The sequence below is a fragment of the Eschrichtius robustus genome, chromosome X (assembly GCF_028021215.1).
Source record: "Eschrichtius robustus isolate mEscRob2 chromosome X, mEscRob2.pri, whole genome shotgun sequence".
NCBI classification, from domain to species: Eukaryota; Metazoa; Chordata; class Mammalia; order Artiodactyla; family Eschrichtiidae; genus Eschrichtius; species Eschrichtius robustus.
In genome coordinates, this window is record NC_090845.1 from 85778632 (window position 1) to 85800845 (window position 22214).

At 36.0% G+C, this 22214-nt stretch overlaps 1 protein-coding gene and 1 pseudogene across 2 annotated transcripts in view; both read left to right on the top strand.

Annotated features, from left to right (window-relative positions):
• The window catches only part of DIAPH2 (diaphanous related formin 2), an 859779-nt gene that overhangs the window by 292886 nt on the left and 544679 nt on the right, over window positions 1–22214 (top strand). The gene's annotated exons all lie outside the window — the stretch shown is intronic.
• Window positions 16323–22214, top strand: part of LOC137757385 (uncharacterized) — a 44111-nt pseudogene continuing 38219 nt past the window's right edge.

Below are 22214 nucleotides of genomic sequence, written 5' to 3' on the forward strand. Positions count from 1 at the left end.
ACATAAAGTAATGAAATCAGTTTTTCATGGGGCTCCTTTGAGGTTAAGCTTTATAACATTATAGACACCTTGTGTTATTTTAATATGACACTTTCTAGCTATGAGTTAGTGAGACTGTCTCTCCCCATTTCAGTAATTTTTGCTTATATACATTGTATGGATTAGGCACAATAACAGGTGTTCAGTTGATAGCATTTACAATTCACACAGATAATCATTCTCACTTAGAATTATTGTTCTAGCTAAATTAGTTTTATTTTGGCAAATAGAAATTATTTACATTGAAATCCCATGGAATTTTTTCACACAGCTATATAAAACTATAATGGGGTGTGTTTTGGTCCAACTGTATATTGATGGCAGTTATACCAGTTCCAGACTATATATTTTACGTGACATAAGCAGTAAGGGCAAGAGGTTTCTCTAATTTGTTTAAGAGAAATATATTTAATTTAGGGACGTGCAAATCTGGTAGCTTTTCTGAGGCATTATATATAAGTAATTCTTTGGTCAATTAGTCCTTGTTGGTAAGAGTAAATTTAATTCTTTATTTTTAATAGGTTATTCAGTAATATCTGGGTGTTATCTTGTTTTCACTAATTTTAAACTATGTTTTTTGGGATCATTATTATAATTTTCATTCATATCATTGTTTTTTGGTTTTTGATTTGCTTATGTTTTTATTTTTTCCAGTTTTATTGCAATATAATTGACATATAACATTGGGTAAGTTTAGGGTGTACCACATAATGATTTGATATATGTATATATTGCAAAATGATTACCACAATAAGTTTAGTTAACATCCCTCAACTCACATAGTTAGAAACTTTTTTTCCTTGTGATGGGAACTTTTAAGATTTACTCTTAGCAACTCTCAAATATACAATACAGTATATCGTTCACTGTAGTCACCATGCTGTACATTACATCACCAAAACTTATTTATTTTCTAACTGGAAATTTGTACCTTTTGTCCATCTTCACCCAATTCCCCCACCCCCTATCCCCTGCCTCTGACAACCACAATTCTCATCTCTGTTTCTATGAGCATATCATTATTTTAAACCAATGTTTAACATCTTGTAGGTGTGTTGATTGAGTGAGCTAAATTTTGTTATTTAGTGCCCTCCAGATACTGTACAGGAGATGACTCAAGAAATTAAAAATTATAACTTAAAAATATCAGTTCCATTTTAACACATGTTCCTAGGAATACAGTTACACTTGAAAATGGCTTCACATTTTTGTGGAAGTTGGAAGAATTTTAACTTTTTATTTTATTGTTGTGGATAATGTTAGTTGCCTATAGCTATTGATACATAACGAATTATCCCCAAATTTAGCAACTATTTTAAATGAACACACATTTATTTTCTCACAGTTTCTGGAATCGTGGCAGAGCTTAGCTGAGTCCTCTGCCTCAAGGTCTGTCACAAGGCTGCATGTGAGGTGTTGTCAGGGTTGTGATCTAATCTGAAGGCTTGAGTGGAGGATGATTTATGTTCACCCGTATGATTTTTGACAGCACTCTGTTCCTCTAGGGCTATTGGACTGAGGGCCGCCATTCGTCTTTGCTGACTTTTATCCAGAGGCTGCCCTCAGTTCCTTGCCTCATGGGCCTCTCAGTGATGCAGCTGACAAAAGGCAGTTTGCTTCATCAAATTGTGCACACCCAGAAGAAGTGAATAGAGAATGGAAGCAAAAGGGAAGTCACAGTCTTTTGTAGCCCGATTTCATCATTGGAAGCAATTAACTAGGTCCAGGCTTCACACACAGGGAGGAAATTTACTCAAGGGCATGAATACCAGGAGGCAGGGAGCATTTGGGAGCCATTTCAGAAGCTGCCTGCCATATGGATATATACAATTTGATTTCTCAGTAATTACAAATGCTATGGCATCTCTCTTCTTGATGACTTCAACAGAATCCTAAGTGGTCTCTCTGCCTTCAGTCCTCTTTCCTTGTGATCAGTTTTCTACAACCTAATCAGAATTGTCTTTCTAGAGTATAAATTATCATGGCACTCCTATGCTTGGAACATTTCACTGACCACCCATTGTCTCCTAGGGAACATCTAAACTCATGCATTTCAAGGTCATTTGCCTCTTCACTCCCCCTAAAACATCCTCAGGCTGGACTCTTTTGTTCCTGGAACAGAGACACTTACAAGGCTTTGCAACTTCTCTCTGAACCTTCACCAATTCTTCATTTAGCTTCTGTTTATATGACACTTCTGTCAGAATGCAGTCTTCATAATATATTATAATTGTCTTCATCCATTTGACTCCCCATCAGACACTGAACTTCTTGCAGGCAGGAAGAAGTGCTTCCATTTTGTTTACTGTTTTTTCCCAGTATGTAGTATAGCTTCTGGCAAGTATAAGTGTGTTTGATGAACACACAAGAGAATTACAGTTATGTGTACTTAGTTTCATAGTACCAAGCAAATAAAATAAAGTATGGGTGCTAACCCAAAATTTAGGCACATAGTAAGAAGTGTGTGTTTATTTAATGATTCATTCGGTGATATATATAATAGAACCTGTTTTTTGAAAATCCTTCTTGTAACTGATTAAATACCAGAGATCTACATAATTGAATCTGGCTGTGGTAGTTTGTTAAAGTTATTTTGCCACTTAAGTTCCTATGATTTAGTATTTCACTTCATTTAGGTGTGTGTGCGTGTACTACCAAAGATTTTTGTTGAAATTTTCAAAAGTGAAAGCCAGATTTTTTTTCATAGTGGCCTGTGGTTATTTAGTCAATAAATTTTTAAAATTTATGGTTGGCCCACTTAAATAAACAGAAGTTTAGTGTGCTAAAGTGAATGTCTATTTCATGATTTGTTGTTTGATTCTAAGGAAACTACTTAGTTTCTTATTGTCTCTAAACAACTATAAAGTAGAATAATGATCAGTAAAATAGAAAACCCATCAATCGAAAACTTGTGAGAATGAAGATAAATACATATCACAGACTCAACAAAACTGACAATTTTAACAATTACAAATGTTAATATCTGTTGTGCACTTACTATATGCCAGATTCTTTGTTAAGTGTTTTCTGTGGATTATTTCATTTAATTTTTTCATCTATCCTATGCTGTAGGTACTATGATTGTAGCCATTTTACAGATGAACAAAGTGGAGGTAGGAATCAAGCTCAAGCAGGATGATTCCGCAGCCCATGTGCTTCACCACTTTGCTTTGTTTACTCTGTGGGCAAAGTCATGGAGATAGGGTGCATTAGAGCGAGACTGAATCCACAGCCTGTGCTTTTCAACACCACTGCATCTCTCTGTAGTATGATTGTGCCAATTAAAGCTCTATTATCAAAAACCTCAATTCGAGATCCGCTTGTCTGTCCCACAGGACAAGGATAGGCTATTTATGTGATCTTGCCCTTTTAAGTACTTTATTCTTGTGCACTCAATGCTACCTAGCTTATGTAGAGTATTAATGTATTTCTATTAATACGACCCAGTAAAATTATACTCATAAAGTGACAGAACTGAATGAATCAGTTTGCCCACTAAACAAACAAACAAACAAAATGTACATATGGTGTGTTGAAAAACATAGCTCCCAATATAAAACCAATCTAGAAAGAGTGACAATATATTGAAGTTCCTCGCCACTCTTGGCTAAGTTCTCCGCATATGTGTCGTGTGCCTTTAGTTTATCCAGTGACCCAGTACTAATACTAGTCTGATGTTTCCCTGCCTCCCCAGCACCATTACCTCATGCTCTTTGTCATGTGTTAACACTGGCGTAAGGATCATATTTTTAATTTAAATTAATTTTATAGGAGCCTAAACAAACTATGTGATGCATTCAAATGGCAGATATAACTCTTGTGAATTATCAATGTTCCCTCCATGTGAATGGCTTACTGAGAGTTGACTGTGTCTGGCTTCACGTGATAAGAATAGACTGATAGCATGCTCCTGGCAATGTGTGAGCAATGTGATGTTTCCTAGCATGTAATTGTTTTTAATAGAAGGCAGCAAAAGTAACTACTCTTTGACATGTGATGCTGTTAGGATATTTGTAGTTGTCTTTGAAAAGAGAAACTAGTGTGATTAGGTACCTTTTGTTCCATTAACAGCAATAATAAAGATGCTATCACTCCTCTCCTAGGTTTTACTTACTATTTGCTCTTTCAGTACCAATCAGATCACATTCTTGTTAATTATTGGCATTTCTATTCTATTTCACATGCTTTCGTTTTCTCAATGCTGACAATTTAAGTATTTTAATAATTTATTGTATTATCAAATGTTAATATATCTGTATGATGGATCAGAATATGGTTCTAAAATCCTTGTATCATAGTTTTATAGACATTCATTGTATAAATAATATTATCATTTGGCATTACACAGCTTCTTAATCCATTTTAGGGCATAAACTGAACACATATAAAGGTAAAATCATAGGAAATTAATTTCATAGATTTGAAGCAGGATTTGGGGACACATCTAGCCCTTTTAAAATTATTTCCGACTGAGATATGGTTTAGCTAAGGGATTCCTTTAGAATTTAAAATTCCTTACAAATTTAAAATTGTTTATCCTTTCCTGAGATGACTTCTAATTAGCCATAGTGTTTGTTAGGTTCACTTATATATAACCTATGAAAGCAGTGAGATTTTTCATATTATTTTCTGCTTGTTGTTTGGTTTACTAATGTTGTCTGTCATCCGTATAAAAAGATGATGCTAACTACCATAATTAATAGGGCATGAAACTATTTTGATTTCCAGCGGTAAGAATGTTTTTAAACTGATCATTTCACCTATTTTTGCCTAATGTTTCTTATGACCAGTGATACTCATTTATGATGACAGTGGGTTAGGGGTAGAGTTTGTGCCCATGGTGCACAAACAAGGTCACTGACTCAGTAAGCCTTGAACTCATGATCTTGGTGTGGTGTTATAACCAATTTAAACAATATGATGACAAAGATAACTGTCAACTATTTTAAACAGCTTTTTCTATAGTAGATATGAACTTGATAGCGTCTGCTTTCTGCAGTAGCAGTGCCTGACAACAGCTTCATACTGTAGGGTTCTTGAATTGTTTAATATTGAAGACTTACAAAAGTGCTTTTTAGGACTTTCCTGGTGGCGCAGTGGTTGAGAATCTGCCTGCCAATGCAGGGGACACGGGTTCGAGCCCTGGTCTGGGAAGATCCCACATGCCGCGGAGCAACTAGGCCCGTGAGCCACAATTACTGAGCCTGCGCGTCTGGAGCCTGTGCTCCGCAACAAGAGAGGCCGCGATAGTGAGAGGCCCGCGCACCGCGATGAAGAGTGGCCCCCGCTTGCCACAGCTAGAGAAAGCCCTCGCACAGAAACGAAGACCCAACGCAGCCAAAAATAAATAAATAAAAAAAATTTTTTTTTTTAAAAAGTGCTTTTTAAATTTAGTACCTTACCAGATCAGGATATAACCATATATTATTAATCTTGTAGAAAAAAAAGGCAAGCCAATTAATTCTTAATTTTGCTATTTTCAGGGACATAACTGAATATATTTTAACCAAGCTTTTTTTGAGAGAGATAGTAACTTGTACAAAGCCTTTTCATCATTATCCTAATATTATGGTATCATTTTCACTTTGTTTCAGTGATAGTCTATATTTCTTCATACCTTCAGAGACATCGAGGCAATTGTTTATTGTTATCAGCTATTATTATCATCTCTCTTAAATTTAATAATTTTTTCAAAATACCATTATCAGTTTCCTTGGTGGGCAGATTATATTTGTGCCTTGATGTTTATGTATTGCATAATATTTGCTTGGGAGTTATTACCAATAAATAAGTTTTAGACTAGACCTTAGTTAGGATCTAATAAAGTAGTAGTCTTAAGAGTTTGCTCTGATTTTTATGAATATTACAAGTGACTACAAATGGCTAATCTTTTTTTTTTATAATTTAGTATTTATGAGATGTATGTGACAGCTCTCAGTTATCTGCTTTAATAAAGTAGAATGAATGTATGGAACTGTTGGGGGTATAATTGGAAGGTAAAGGCAATTAAATGTTTTTATAGTGGTCTTTTTCTTACATTTCAGTATCTTTAGCTCAGGCCTATTTGTGGTTTTTTGGATTAGGAGTAAGAAACAAAAGAAGCTGTGAAAACAACTGTCCTTTGGCAAGATCTACTAGGGCTTGTTTAAAGACTTTTCAAAGATAATTTTTAAACCCTTGTTAGCAGAGAGAAAAATGTGCTCTTGGCCTCTGGAAAACCCATATTGGTCCTGTCTCATACCTTAAGTTTCTTCTAGAGTGCACATTACAGAAAACTGTGTATCTACTATTGAATTTCTTTATGGTCATAAGGATTACAATGGGTTTGTCCTGTTTGGGGTGCTATTTTAAGTTGTAAGACTCTCTTTCTGTAGATTGTCTTAATTCCTCCATCTCCATTTTCTGTCTCTTGTAGCAACAGCGATATTGTTGGTAAGGGTCCAACAAACACCTCAGGATTGATATGGTTAGAATTGCAATAAATACATGTAAAACGAATTCATTCATGAACTGTGGTAGATTCAGTCTGGTCTGTGAGTGTTCTGTTGGCTGGTTACCAAGGGTACTCTGCATTTCTTAGCCACTCAGCAGTTGACAACCAGGAACATACATGTGAACTAGAACTTCAGTGTTTATCTAATGGGAGAATATGGATATAGTGACAGAGAAGAGTTGATTCAAAAAGTGTTTGTTACATACCATACATTCTTCTGAACTTTTTATGTATATGAAATCATTTCATTAATCCTCAGGAAAGAAAACCTATGAGATGATGTTCTTATCTCCAGTTCTATAGATGAAATAACTGAGTCACAGGAAGATTAAGTGGCTTGCCCAAAGGTGACAAGGGTAGAAGGTAGCAAAGTTGAGCTTGAACCCAGTGCCCTTACTTATGCTACAAACTGCCAGGTTCCAGTTCATTTATGTAAGTGGTTCAGTCAGTCATATAACCGGTAACCTAGGTTCCTTTTATTCATTTATGAAGTATATATCATAGAAACCACATTCCACTTCCACTGGCCCGATACATGCCTATGCAGGTCTGGGGTTTATCTGGAAGCCAGAATGGGTGTGACAGCAGGGAAGAGAGTTAGTCTGGTTCAGTGATAGACGCTAGCTGTGGGAGAATTTCCAGACTATCCACATTTCTGAGTTGCTTCTGTGTCTGAACAATATTATTCATTCTTGGCACCTAAGTGTCCTTGTTTTAGAATCAAATCTTGAAGTGCCATTCGCAACTTGAGAAGGACATGAAAAACTCTTAACAGCAGTTGCTGCTGTTGTTTTAAGCCCTCCAACTGTGTATTAGTTCTTACCAAAAAGTCTTTCCTACTGTAACTGCTCTGTAGGAAGGGTTTCAGAATTCCTTTATTAGGAATTACTGCAAAATGTTTTGCAAGTTTATTTCACTGTTCTGTTAAAAGTGAGAATTCTTAACAGATATCGCTATGTCTTATATTTGATATAGTATTTATATATTGATCATTATCCCCTACTATCTACCCTTACTAAAAAGGAGGAGGTTAGAGTCTGTCAGTAATGTTCTCTCTTCCTGGAGACCTCCAGTTCATCTGACTCCTAGAAATACTGTAATATAGGTACCTAAATTACATTTCACATGTATAATGTAAATATTAATGCTTTCCTAATAGTCTTTTGAAGTTTGGGGTTTTGAGTTTCAAGGTCATTTCCAAATGTCTCCTAGGAGGTGACTGTGTGTAGCAGTTGCAGGCATGACGTGCTTCTTTGACCGAAAGGAATCAATATTTCAACTTATCAACAAACATTTTTTATACTGTTTCAAATAGATTGCTTTAGCCAAGTTACTGAAAATGTGTAAACCGTTTGAAAGATTGTGGAAAGTTTAATTTTATAACAGTTTTTGTCAAATTAGTTATTAAATTGAAATCATGCTATGTCATTTTTATTTTTTGTATGAAAAGCACCTGATCATTTGTAAGAATCATCTATTGAATGCACATCAATACTGGCTTGCTAAAATGTTTGGTGTCCAATGGGCATTCCCTTCAAATCTTCTGCACTTTCCAATTTTGAATTAAGGTCGGATTAGAGGGTTTACAGAAAATATGTGAAATTTGAATCAGCAAAAGAGGTTATATAAATGGGATTTGATATGTTAGTGATATTAATATGTGCATTTGTAACATATCAATAGTTGCACATTATGAATAATGAAACCTATCAGTTTACCTAGAATAAGGTTGCTTTGAGTATTTCTGAACAAATTTTAGCCTGAACACTGCCGTTAAGGAAATTCACCTTGGAACCAAGCAACTTTCCATGCAGAAACTAACAGAGTTGCCAGGACATTGGAGTCTGTGGAATGGCTGCTTATAGAACATCAGTATTTTACTTATCATATTAAAATTCATCATTGTGATCTTTGGAGAGGAAATGAAAGTATGCCCTACTTTATTATTTATATTATGTATATCTGAATAATAGAAATACAAAACTTAAGCAATTAATGTTTTATTAATTTAATTTAATTTTTTATACAGCAGGTTCTTATTAGTTATCTATTTTACACATATTTGTATATTTGTATATATGTCAACTCCAATCTCCCAATTTATCCCACACCCACCCCCCCACCCCACCCCACCACCACCACTTTCCCCCCTTGGTGTCCATACGCTTGTTCTCTACATCTGTGTCTCTATTTCTACCTAAGCAATTAATATTTTAATAATGCCTTCACTCTTTAGTATGTGTGCCCTGAAATGTATAGAATTAAAGCAACCTGTTTCCTTTACCATATAGAGGTGGGCAACTGGGGCACATGTAATATTAGACAGCTCTTTGCCAGTCAGAATGGACAACATTTTGAGGTACTAATAACTTTTAGTGAAGGCACCAGCTATGAGTTAAATATACCATCTAATAGACTTAATATATTAATATGCTAACCACTGTACAGAATTTGCTGGCTGTGGACAATACATTTCCCAAGAGATATTCTCTGCTAATCTCCATTACTGAGCAGTGATTGAAGATTTTTTTTGAGACTAAATTTTAGTGAAAGATGAAATAGTTTTTTATAAACCGTGCATATAATAACGTGTCTAAATTCAGTATAACTAAACTTTGTAAAATAGTCCTCTTTTCACCTGTTTCCCTCAGACGTGCACATCTCCCCTCTCCCAGTGGACCCAGATACCTGCATAATCAACATAGTGACAAATTTGCGTTTCACAAGTCTTGGATCCACTGATCCCCTGGTGCTTGGGAGCTATATTTCCGTGTGTAGGTATTAATACGTTATGATGGCCTACATGGAGACTAATTTACTGTAGAAATGAGATAACAGCATTATTCTAGCAATTCCTCCAAGCTGCCATTGAGGCTGCGCCCTCCTTGTCTTATTTGCGCATTCAACAAATATGTATTGAATTTCTATCATATGCTATACACTACTAGTTTTCTCAGAATGTTTATTGCTCCATTAGGCCTGTGACCCACAGAATGAGTAACTGAATTCCCAGTGGTGAAAAAGGATTTTGTTTATCTTGTTTTGTCATGACAGAATCCCTGTATTTCTGTACTTGCGGCCTTGCTTGCTTACTTAAAGTCAAGATAATTATTTCTACTACCTTCAAGAATTTCCTAGGATCTAAATTATTTCATTGTTGTTGGTTAGACATGCTTAACCTGTTACATGTTAATTGAACCACTGTATTCAGTGACAGACAGTATTTTCCAGAAAGTTTCTGCTTAGTTATTCTCATTGCCCTATTTTTATCTGAGTCCTCTCATTGCTTCCTAAAACACAATTCGACCAAAAAGTTCCAGTGGACTTTGGGGTCAACCTGTATTTTGAGGTTTGGAAATGGGAGTGAAAATGACAGAAGTTAGAATATGCAATAAAAGGAAAACTAAATTCATGATAAAGACTGTTAGGGGTGGTATGATATGCTTGTCACCTCACTATGGCATTTGTTTTACAGAATTAATACAGTAATATGATTTTCTTTTTTTGAGGGAACTGCTTATATTTTCTCGGAAATGTATTTTTTATTTTCAAGAAGTATATAGTAAACAATCTTTCTAGAAATTCTGAGTCCCTTAATAGTTATCAGTAAGTTTATTTTTCTATACAGTCTTATATTAACAAATAAAAGTATTGAGCACCTACTCTGTACCAAATGCTATCCTTGGGTGGGGGTGGGGGGGGATATAGCTGTAATTAAAGTAGATGTGATCTTCATTGTCTTAGAACTTACAGTCTAACAGAAACAATGTAATAATAAACATGTCATTAAATTAATATGAATTTCAGTTGGTGTTAGGTATCCTAAAGATGATATAATATAGTGATGTGATAGAGAATTCCTTAGGTGGACAATTAAGTGTGGCGGTTAATTAAGGGAAGTCATTTTAAAAGCATATAAATTGGGGAATTTAAAACACATATCTTCAGATGCAGAAGCCAACAGCATTTGTTGATGGGTTGGGTACTGGGGGGTAAGGAAAACACAAGGAATCTGATTACTCAGAGGTTTGGGGCTTGAGTCAAATAAAGTACTGTACAATAAATACCCTATTCTAGCCACACTAGAATCAGAAAAGGCTGAGAGGGGTGGTGTTGACAGAAAAAGTGGTCAGAGGATTAAAACAATGTAATAATAATCAAGAGAAAACCATCTTTGGATATACTACGCTAGTATTTCCAAAGGTAGGAAATATAGTGCAGTTTGAATTAGTTCAGTGTTGATGCATGGAAATAAGATGTATCTCTTTGGCATTAACCTTTGCTTCAACTCTAGGGGTTTGTGCCTCTTTTGATTTGACTGTAAAGACAAGCTTTACTTTTTCCTCTGTGTTTAACTATTTGGTCAAATGAACATTGCACTTTTAAGTGTTTCTTTTGATTTACGCTAGGCTGAGGTCACATTGTGCACTAAGTATGAATTAATTACGAAATGAACAGTTTTGCTCTGGTGAGAAGAGAATTTTATTCTCATTCCAACTAAATCTGTGATCTAAGGAAGATCTTTACCTTCTTTGTGTGCCTGAGAGGCACCGAAAGTGTACTGATAAAAATCCTATGGTCGAGTTCAGAAAGAAATATAGGTCATTTCTTTCGGATCTTTTACTAAATGGCCTGAAGCACCAGATTCCAAAGTCCGCTTTCCAGATAGAAATAACACCCTCTATCTAGGAAATTTTAAAAGGTTTTGCATCATCTTGTTCTACGAGTTGCGAGTAAATATAGCGTTTATTAATTATTGGGAAATTGCCAAAATGGATTATACATATGTGACAAAAATGTTCATGTTAACTTTTAAAGTGTTCTTCCTGTGGTTGTATTATTTATGATAGATACTAAAGGGCCTTCTCACTCATTTCTTGGTGCTTCGCGCTTAAGCAGCTCTCTCTCTGATAACTTAGTCCTACAGAATGAGCGGAATTAGTAAAGCAACTGTGATTGTTAATTATTTCCTTGTCTTTATAACCCAGAAAACTTAGCACCAAATCTGTATCTTGAGTGGGTTGGTTGAGCTTTCCAACTTTATTCATGACCATTGGTATATATCATTTGTGATATTTTACTTCATTTCATGTAAGCAGAGAGGTGTTTTAGCACCAGTATGACAGTTACGTTTGTGAAAGCATGGGAGAATTGTACTCAGGAAGATAATGCAAATTCTCTGTATGATAATCTTTTCAAACAGCATTCTAGCACATATGGAAAGCATATTGCAATTGAGATATGCTAACCTGCATCTAATATAGCTTAGTTTATTTGATTAGTGAACTCCAGAGAAATTTTTTTGGAAGGCCTCTGGAAGGTATATAAGAAAGTTTCAAAGCAACTCTTTTAGGTTTTTGGTCTCTCTTCTGTTTGCAGTGTTTGTTTATCACTTGACATTTTGAAATAGTAATGTATAAAAGGGATCACACAATTCTAGTCATCGGTTTTTTGTCTTCTAAAAATGTTATCAGATTGGGGATTTTAAAACATGTGTAGTCATGCATGTGCATGGGTATGTAGAAGGGTAACCAACATATTATAGTGTCTTATATAAGTTGCACACATAAGCCTATCTTTAAATTTATATAACTTGTCTACATTTCTACATAAAATCTCAGTCATTTGTGCATGTCCTGGACTAAAGTGGATTCTGGCCTGCTCAGGAATTCTTCCCTCAAACTGGGACTTGAACAAAGGGAAAAGGCCAGCTTCAACCTAGAGACAGTAGAAAGCTAAGCAGTAGAAAAAGCAATTTGTGCCAGGCTTGGAAAACCCCAGTCTTTCCATTTCGATATTCCAGAGAGGCTCTTTCTAGGGGCATGGTACCGTAGGGCCAGGACTTCTGTCATGGTTGTTTATTGCACAGGGATGTCCTACTGCAGGTCTGACTAGGGCTGCAGTTTGGCGCAAGCTCTACTTGCCAAGCTGTGTATCCGCAGGTCTGCATCCAGCTTCTTTCATTTGCGCAGTAGTGTTGTAGCCCTCCAGAGGCAGCCCAGCCCATGCTGCTCATACGCCAGGCAGCACTGAGCATGACTACTGGCCTTCATTCCTCATGCTCCCCTTGGAGTGTTTCCTGCCGTGCTTCCTGCCCTGTGCTGCTTCATTCTCTCCTCTTCTTTACTTTTCCTTTGCTAGCAGGAAGCTAATTCCACTAAAGGTGCTTAATTATTTGTCTTTGTTGGGACTAAGGCAAATATTGACCTGGAGAGTTATATTTGCTATAATTGTTATGTCAATATCACTGGCATCTGGAATGTATCTCAGCATTTTCTCTCTTTTCTCAGCACCCTCTTACTTCAAAATGCAGCATCCTTAATTGCAATTTTCATACTTCCTGACCTCTGGGTGAATGAGTGAAGTCTTGTGCATTAAAAAGAAAATCCAATTTAAATAAACTCACAAATGGAGGCTGGGAAGGAAATGATAATAATCACGGCTCACACTTCCATAGCTTTTCCTCTGTGGTGAGCATTGTTATAATTGTCTTACATGCATTAACTCATTACATCTTCTCAATAAACTCCTTGACTTTACTATTATTAGTCCCATTTTATGTACGAAGAAAGTAAGGAACAGAAAAGTTACATAACTTGCCCAAGATAACACAGATACTAATAAATGAGGGGATGATGATTCAAACCTAGGCGTTCTGTTTCATGGCATGTTTTTAATGCTATAATTTATGAATTTGCTAATTGCCTTGATATCATTTTCCCTTTAACATTTCATCAATAAAATGCAATGCAAAATGCTCTGCAATAAATCATCACTTATTTTTTTCTTGCTATTCACTGGGGATATAGTAGCATCGTATCAGTAGCTATCAGAGGTTTTCTGTTTAATCAGTGTAGTGTTTTGAGAAGTTAGTATATTATAAAAGCACCATTTCCATAATGGATGATCGGAAGAAACAGCTTATTGTATATATGTGAACACATATATAACCAACAGTTTGTTTTCTCTGTCTCTAAGCTAGTGGTATAAACTTCAGTGTGCCTTAAGTGCGGTTACTGTGCCTCAACTTATCAACGTTTCTTTAGAAAGAAGAAATACTCCAAAATACCTACAGTATAGCAAAGAAGTAATGAAAATATTGGTCTGTAACATCTTTTCAAAGAGTTGCCCTCATCATCTTTTTCCCCTGGAATATATATATTTGCCTCTCCAGGTGGTCAAGCACATGAAGACCTACACCCTAACTAAATTTTTGTAATGCCTGAGGTTTGTGATAATAATTGAAAGTTCATAGATACATGTTTCACAACTATAGGGGGATATCCTTGATGTGCATGCTGCTAGGCCACTGTTTAGCCTGAAATGTTAATATGATGAGTATAGGGAGATTGGATCCATTTGGACCTATTAAACAAGAAGATTATTTATGATGGTATTTCAACTGGTTAGTTGGCATTAAACCTCAATCGAACTGTCAAAAGGTGACTGGATAAAGAACAGTGATAACCAAGATAATAAAAGCATATAGTAGATAAGGATTTATTCTTTCTCTTTTTAACACAAGCTATGTTGTCTACCATATTCCTTTTGATACTTTGGTACTTGCTCCAAACTGAAAGTATTTGGGGAAGGAGATCTAGAGCAGAAGTCTCCTGATGAAATTCTGCTACTGGATGACATTTTATAGCAGTAAACATATTACATCTCAGACCACCATGTTTCTTTCCCTTTTACGCCACAGGCAGGGTACAGAATGACCTGCCCATCTTTTTCCTGCCACTTCCCCAAATAGTAGTTTTCTTGTTCCTTTTATTTAAGGTTTTATTAGTATTTTTGTGTTATTAGGCAATCTGATTTTGCTTTGCATTTTGTATAGCCATAGTAATCCACGTGTGATGGCCACAAATGGTTATAGCTCAGGGAATGGGATTGCGTAGTGTGATATGACCAATGCCTACAAGCAGAATTAATGAGGAAGATTTATGTGGAAGGTAGTACAAAGGAAGGACACTGGGACTGTCTCTAAGTGGGGAATCAGAAAAGAGGTCTAGAAATTTACTCCTAGTTGAAAAGATGTTGGGAAGAAGATCTCGAGCAGAACATTGCCTGACAAAATTCAGGTAATGAACGATGTTCCTATCATGACTGCTTCCAAGGTCGTATACAAGGTGTTGTGCAGTTATTCCTGTGCTGGCAGCAACTTTACTGTATTCTTTCTCTCTCAAAAGACATGTTGGAATGAGAGCAAGTTAGAATGACTTTATTACAGAGAAAACACGGAATCTATTTTTTTTAACATGACTGATTCACACTTTCGTAAAGTATTTATGAAAATAAAAACTCTGGGGAAAAGAAAAAAACCTCTGCGTTTTACCTCGGAATTGATGATATCACACCAGTGTGACAAGACACTGTTATTGTTGTCCGCTAGAGGGCGTTTCGTGCTAATCCAGTGGGAGAAGCACCTCCTAGTATGGGTTTATTGGTAAAGAAGGGCAGTAGACCAATATCTTGGCTCTTTGGGAGAGAATATTACATTTCAGGCCACCATGGTCTTGGCAGTTAAGGTATACCAAGATGAAAAAGAAAGGGTTTGGCTCCTCGAAGAGCTCATTATTCTTCAAAAGAGAGGGAGATACATAAAGTATCTGTTATACATAAAGTAATTGCTGTACTAAAATGTGATAACTGCTATACAGAACCATGAAAGAATAATATCCTTATTATTGAAGAATAATTAAAGATGAATTCAGAGGTTTTCAGAGAAAAAAACCATTTGAATTGGGACTTGAAGTTTATGTAGTTTTGTTTTTTTTTTTTTTTCCCCCAAAAAAAAGAGAAGGGTATTCAGGCCAGATGAAACTACATGAACAAGGGCAGATACGATAAAGCATCACACGTTGGGAGTGAGACATAAAATGTTTGGTTGGAGAATGTGGTGTGAAGGACAGGAGGGAGATTGAAGGTTGAAGTCAACTAGTAAAGGACCTTTTTACTATGACCTGTGGTTAACCTTTAATGCATTTTTAATTAGGGGTTAGCGATGTATGATCAGATTGCATTTTAGAATGATCACTTTCAGTAGGAAAGTGAAAGATTGATGGGAAGGCATTTAGCAGGCTTTTTAATAATCTAATTGAGAGATTTTAATGACTTGAACTGAGGCAGTGGAAGTGGGGATATAAAGAGGGAACTAAATGTTAGAAAGTGAAATTAACAGTTATTAATGGCATTAAACTTGGGGAGGTGAGAGACAGGGAAGAAGGAGGAAAGAGACCTCTAATATGATTCCCATGTGGTGGGTGACGGTGCTACTTAATGAGGTGAGGAAGAGTGGGAAAAACAAAAGTTAGGTGTCTGACATTCTAAGTTTGAGATATAAGATAGTTTAGTGGCCGTGTCCTATAGGCAGTTATATGTAGAATATTGGAGCTCAGAAGAATATTTGGGTTTGAGAGAGAGATTGGGAGTTTATCTACATGTATATGGAATTTAATATTAGGAGAATGGATGAGATTACCTAAAGAAGTATTATAGAGACAGAAAAAAGAGGGCCCAACATGAATCCCTGAGGAACACCAACATTTCAAGGGCCAGTGGAAGAGGAGAGCCGGCAAATGAAATGCCAACAAAAGATGTAGCAAAATGAAGAAAATGTGTCATCATAAAAGCCAAGAGAGGAAAATATTTCAGGAAGCAAGAAAGGGCTGGTTTAATCAGGTAGAATATTGCTGAGAAGTTAAGTCAGATGAGGGCAGCAAAAAACATTTAGCTATGGCAGTACGGAGAACATTAGTGATCTTAACATAAATATTTTCTAAGGGTTGGTATGAGTGAAAGCCAGGTTGGAATTCTTTGGAGTTTAGGACCATTGGAGGTACCTGGGGTGCGAGTCATTGCGATAGTACAGAAGGAGTATGAGCTTTGGTAGGAGAAAGACAGAATGAACTGTGGATCCTGTTAAGTATGATACTCATCTGGAGATGTTCAGTAGCTAGAAAAGTATATGATCTGGAACTCACAAGAGCAGTCTGGCCTGGAGATAAGGATTGGGGAGGTTATTCAGTAGTTGAAGACTCACTGGATACTCCCAGCCACATTTGACATAAAATTGGGACCAATTTATTATGGAAAATTGGCATTTTTTATTAGTGTAGAATTCATCACAGTTATACACATGTACATCGCAGTTTGCAAAGGAGACAATTGACAAATGAAATGGGTTAGCTTAGCCTTCCCTAAAGACTAATTATTTGAATACACTCTTAACATTGGTCAAGGCAGTTAATACCTAAAGAGTATATTTTCTGAGTCTAGGATCTTAGTTAATGAAAAAATTCGTTAAAATCAGGCATCCTTTTAAAACCCGAACCTAATCAAAGCAGATAGTCCCATTTAAGTAGCTAGCCTTGAAAAAAGAGAAAGACTTAAGAATATAGATCACTGATTTGTTTCTACTATACTTATACTCTAGATTTTTATGAAGTACCATCCTCAGTTATCTGCTTATTTATCTCTACTGTTCACTTAGAGATAAAAATACTGTCAGGCAAATAGCTGAGAATCTCTGAAATTCAGATAGTTATTTTGGAAGTAAATTCTCTAGTAAAAGTCCCCCCCGCAGACTATTTCATTCACAATGGAGTGGTACAGTCAGAAATGTGGAAATGACGATTTTTGATTTAAATTATTTTTGTCACATAGTTTTTGATACTAGTAAAGAAAACATGGAATATGATTGACCTTATTAATTTTAGCTTTATACAATTTAATAAAAGTTATGTTAGTGATTTTACAGAATGAAACCTTTATCCATTTATGCTTCTGAAAAATGATCTTGTAAAATGTCAAAATTGCTGTTGTATGCTTTTGAAAAATAGTTGATTTGTGCTTAATACATTTAAACTCTTTACTGAAGGTCAAGGATTCTATTAGGGCATTTTTGTCAGTAAAATATTGACAGAAATTAACTAGGTGGTTGAATTCTCACTGACAGTACTGTCACATTTTTAAAGAAATTGTCTAATGATAAGGCCAGATTTTGCTCATTATTTTTCTTAGTAACAACCACTAATTCATTAAATATTGCCTTAATTAGAGTGTGTGTTAAGTGTCAAAACTTAGTGGTCACAGTCTCAATTCTCATTTAATATACATTTAGTTTAAATGTTATAGTTGTGTCATTCTCAATGACTATGTGTATATGGCGTGCATTTGGATGAGACGTAATTGTGTGGATATTCCAAGCGCATTGGTAATTGTGCTGACCTTAATGTATTTTTGATATCAATATTGAATTTAGACATCCGCAATTTGATCTGCAAAGTCACACTCTAAACTAGTAAAGTCACAGAACAAAAACAATAAGGAAAAGCTGGAATATTGTCTTATCTTCTTATTCAAAACTTGCCCATCACCTAGTCAGTGCAGTGTGTATTTTGTGAACCAATTTGTTACCTACCTCCTAAACAAGAGTTTCTGTTTTTTACATAGCTATGTTTTTTTCCCCCCCCACCCTGGTCCTCTTTAAGGAGATGGTTATAATAAACACAATAGTTCTGAAGGCCTAATATTGAAATATAATGAGTATATGGTATAGGTGAGGGAAAATAATTTTCCCTTTACCATTTCTAGGTTCTTGATTGAGACCTCCTGTAATAAAGGACAGATTAACAAGAGAAAAACAAACAGAAGTTTATTAACATATATACCTCATATCTACCTGGGGAGATTACCACTCCCAACCATGGTCCAAGCCACCATCTTAAATACCATCTTCAGCTAAAGACAAAAAGAAAGATGTTGGGTGGGGGAGAGGCCAGTTATGGGAGGTGACCAGGAAAAGCACAATAAACAAGAGTAAGGCTTTTTATGCAGATTTCAGTCAGTGCCTTCTCCTTTGACAAGATCCTCCTGTGATTTAGTCACCCTTCTCTTCCTGGTACAGAGAGGGAGATGCCCTTATAAATAGAGATTTGCTTTATAAAGGTAAATTTCTCTTATGCAAGGGTAACTTCTACTCTGGTTTCAGAGCTTCTCTTGTATCTGCTGCTTCTCAAAAATAATCAATTGAAAATAATCTTTATGTCAACAAGGCATATTCTGGGGTGGCATATTCTGCTACCCTTCTATGGATATATAAGCATAATGTCAACAAATCTCAGGATTACCTCTTTTAATGAGGTCAGTGAGTACTTGTATAGTAAGATCCCTTTCTCTCTCTCTGTGGATGTGTGCTTATCCATACTTAGGTGTATTCACATATATGTCCTATTGATGTAGTACAGATCTTCTTCCTCTTACGTTGAGGTTACATCCTGATAAAACTGTCATAAGTTGAAAATGTTATAAACCAAAAATGCATGTAATACACCTACCCTACACAACATGATTGCTTAGCCTAGCCTATCTTAAACTGGCTCAGAACACTTACATTAGTGTACGGTTGGGTAGAATCAACTAACACAAAGCCTATTTTATAATAAAGTCATGTATTCTATTGAATAGTGTACTGAAAGTGGAAAGCAGAATGGTTGTATGGGTACAGAATGGTTGTAAGTGTATATCGGTTATTTCCCCTCATGATTGTGGGGCTGACTGGGAGCTGTGAGTCACCGCCACTGCCCAGCATCGCGAGAGTATTGTACTGCATATCACTAGCTCAGGGAAAGATCAAAATTCACAATTTGAAGTACAGTTTTTCTGAACATGTATTGCTTTTGCATCGTAAAGTCAAAAGATTGTTAAGTTAAACCATGGTAACTTGGGACCATCTGTATGTGGACAAATATTTTAAACTCATGCATCCTTGGAGATGCTATGGTTGTGGTAGCTGGGAAATTATGTAAATATTGTGAAATTATCCCTCAGAATTCTTTGGCCTCAGTGTGTGAGAGAGGCTTGGGTGGTATATACGGCCTCATATTCCCCCATACCTGCTGTCCCATGATACAGATGACCTTTTTTTTTTTTTTTTTTTCAAGGAAATGTCAGTGTTTAATGCAAACAAACTGAGGATGAAGGTACCTTCTCACTTGTTAATTGACTTGATACATGTCATCTTTGGTGAAGGGATTCTAAATGAGAGACTTGACGATTCTTTTTTAATTTTATTGAAGTAAATGTGTTAATTTCTGCTGCACAGTAAAGTGATTCAGTTACACATATATATACATTCTTTTTCATATTCTTTTCCATTATGGTTTATCACAGGATATTGAATATAGTCCCCTGTACTATACAGTAGGACCTTGTTGTTATAAATGACCTTTTAACTTGGATTTTTGAATCACATTTAGCAAATGAATGTACACTCTATGGCTCTCTAGTACCTTGGGTTTTTGGGTTGTTTTTTTTTCCCCTTCAAGGTCTTCATTGCAGTATTCAATCCTATTCAACTTTGTATGGCATATAGGGATCATGACACTCTTGGTTACTAATGATTATAGATGTGTCTAAGAATCTCAAAGCTCTGAACATAGCTATTCTTCATTTTCTGAGAGTTTGTGAGTTTCATGGGTCTTCAGATGACCTTGAGCCATCATTGCCCTTTCTATAGGCAGGGCTGTATTCCTACCCCCATCCTGATATCATCTCTATTTTCTTAACAATCTTCAATGTCTAATGTACTTCGTTGGATTTTCTCATTTCATCTGATGGTTGCGATCATTTTGATTATATTAAATGTCATGCTTTTAATATTCCTGCTTTGAAAAGATATTTCAATAGATAGCATAAACATTAAAGGTAAAATGGTGAATTTAGTGCTAAATTGTCTAAGGTAGGCAACCAACTATCATTTGTGTAATTCATGCTTTTATTATAAAACGTCATTGTCCACTAAGACTGGCTTAGTTTTTATCAGATTAAATTGTGGGAAGCTGTATTCATAGTTAAATGACAGCATTTTACAGAGGAAGCAAATGCTTTTTCCTTAAAGGACATCCTTAGCTTTTAATTCCTGTGATTTAAGTTGGGTATTTTGCCAGTCAGTAAAGATAGTTATACTCTGAAGAAATTTTTATACTGTACCTCAATATAGTAATTAATATATATTAGCCTTTAACCTCTGTGACATTTCTGTTTAGAATATGTGAATATACTCTGTCATTTATCACAAAACAAGGAGGGAAAAAAAAACCCCTAAAATCTATTTTACTCACATGTTTTTTGCCATAACTTACTGAGTAGATTTTTGATTGGGGGAAAAAGTGACAGTTGTATTAGAAAGAATCATCTCATTTTAATGATTTTACCCCCACTCCCCAAATGAGGGAAGAAATGCAAATGCTCAGTTTATGGGGGATACCTTAATCATTTTGAGTTTGAAAAACTGGATTCCTTTAATATTAGTAATAGTTTTTATTGTTGTTAAGTGAAGCCAAGCTCATATATTAATTTTCTAATTGTCTTTGATGATAAAAATGAAACATTGATTTACATGCATTTTTCCGTTAAAGGTAGTCCTTTATGATAGAATAAAAATTAGTGAACTTCACATGCTTTATTTGTACTTTATGCTCATCAGTGGGGGGTCATGGTAAAAAGAGAAACAAAGGCCCACTAACAGTTGGTCACAGAAGCAGAATTAGGAAAGCAGGCTTTAGAGCCAGCTTCAAAACTCACTCGTACCACTTTGTAATTGGTGTGATCCTGGGTAATACTTAATATCTCAGTCTCTTCATCTATAAAATGGAGATAATAGTAGTATCTACCCCTTAGGTTTATTGTGACAATTGAGTCAATGTACGTTTGAAATAGTGCTCGTCATGTACTAGATGAGGTAGTTCTTGTGATCATTTTTATCTCTACCAGTAATGTTCGCTTATTATAGCAGCATGTATTTTTTGGTCCAGGGGTGTAGTCAATTCTTTGTCGTCTGTTTGCAGAGAATATGGTCAAGACCTTTGACACCACTACTACCTGTTCAACTTCCTTGGAGAGTCTGTGATCTGGCTAGCACTTGGTACAGATAGCAATCTTCTTTTGTAGAAAAAGAAACTGTGGGCCAGAAGTGTATGATTTTGGTTTCTTTTTTTTTTTGGCTGCGTTGGGTCTTCTTTGCTACATGCAGGCTTTCCCTAGTTGTGGCGAGCGGGGGCTACTCTTTGTTGCAGTGCGCAGTCTTCTCATTGCGGTGGCTTCTCTTGTTGTGGAGCACGGGCTCTAGGCGTGTGGGCTTCAGTAGTTGCAGCATACGGGCTCAGTAGTTGCGGCACATGGGTCCTAGAGTGCTCAGGCTTCAGTAGTTGTGGCACGTGGGCTCAGTAGTTGTGGCACACGGGCTTAGTTGCTCTGCAGCATGTGCGACCTTCCCAGACCAGGGATTGAACCCATGTCCCCTGTCTTGGCAGGTGGATTCTTAACCACTGTGCCACCAGGGAATTCCCAAGAGTCTGATTTTTGAATATAGCTCTTCTGATGGCTTCTTTGATGCTAGTTTTTTATGGCTTAAGTTTGGCCATGTCTTTTCCTTCATTTTTGAATAATGAATTCCTTCAGTCTAAGCACCATGTGTGAAATGTATGAACTGTTAGTATAGGTGTGGTTGTTTTGGCTTTAACCAGGGAAAAAAAGTGAACTCTGAAATGCAATTTATGGAATTATCTTTCTGTTGATGCCTATCATGAAACTGTGTATAAGTGTACCTAACATGTGATAAAAGTTCAGACTTGAGAATGGAGGGCAATATGATTAGTGACAAATAAAAGACAAATAAGGC